Source organism: Gekko japonicus, unplaced genomic scaffold (assembly GCF_001447785.1).
Source record: "Gekko japonicus isolate JY-2015 unplaced genomic scaffold, Gekko_japonicus_V1.1 scaffold358, whole genome shotgun sequence".
Taxonomy (NCBI): domain Eukaryota; kingdom Metazoa; phylum Chordata; class Lepidosauria; order Squamata; family Gekkonidae; genus Gekko; species Gekko japonicus.
This window is the reverse complement of record NW_015161962.1, coordinates 813,374-814,287: the sequence shown is the minus strand read 5'-3', so window position 1 is coordinate 814,287 and position 914 is coordinate 813,374.

Sequence of the window (914 nt, the reverse complement as noted above, 5' to 3'; positions counted from 1 at the left end):
TGCCTCTCCCCACCCCTGCCTGTGGGGCTTCCTTGCACTCCCGCCGGCCTTGCAGGTCCACCGCCGGGCCCCTCATGGGGCTCGGCAGTGGAGCTGCAAGGCCAGCGGTGGCGGCCGGGACCGTTGGGGGCGGGGTGTGTGGCCTTATGACATGCTTCCAGTGATGTCAGGGGGTGTGGCCTTATGACACACTTCCGGTGATGTCAGTGGGTGAGGCATATGCTAATGAGTTATGCTAATGAGTTCCCCTAGCTCTTTTTCTACGAAACGACCCCTGGATTCAGGTATGCACAGGACATCTCCAACTTCATTTAGGAAATCTTTGTGCTACAGCATAAGGTGCCAGTACCCATGCCTTGAATCTGTATGCATTCACCATTCACCGTTTTTATTTCTCCTTTCTCACTTTCGTTAAGTTCATCAAAGAAATCTTTGCAGTGTGTGCTGGGTGACTAAACGCTCCACTATTAGCCACTTACTCTATTTTGATTCTGAATCAGCAGCATCATAAATAAGGCTTTTCTGGTCAATTAGTGAATTTTCCCTTTGTATGCTGCATCAGGACCACCGTGCTTGTGATTTTTAAAATTGCCTCTCTGCTTGTTCATAGCTTGTGTGCTGTTCCTGTGCGTCTTAGGAAAAACTATCCTTAGCTGGTGGCTTTCTACAGTCCTTTGCAAAGCGGCCCCTTTTTGTCGCAATTAAAGCAACGCAACGATTGGTTTGTCTCCTGTTCTCTGGGCGGGACTTGCTCTTTCAAGTTCTTTCTAGAAATGTAACTTGAGCCATTCAGTGATTCAAATTCAATCAGCTGTTTTGAGCATTCCTCCCACAATTCTTTTAGTGCCCGACTGGAAGTTTGTGCGTCTTTCTTTTCGCTTTGACTCTGCACACTCACACAAACACACGGAAAA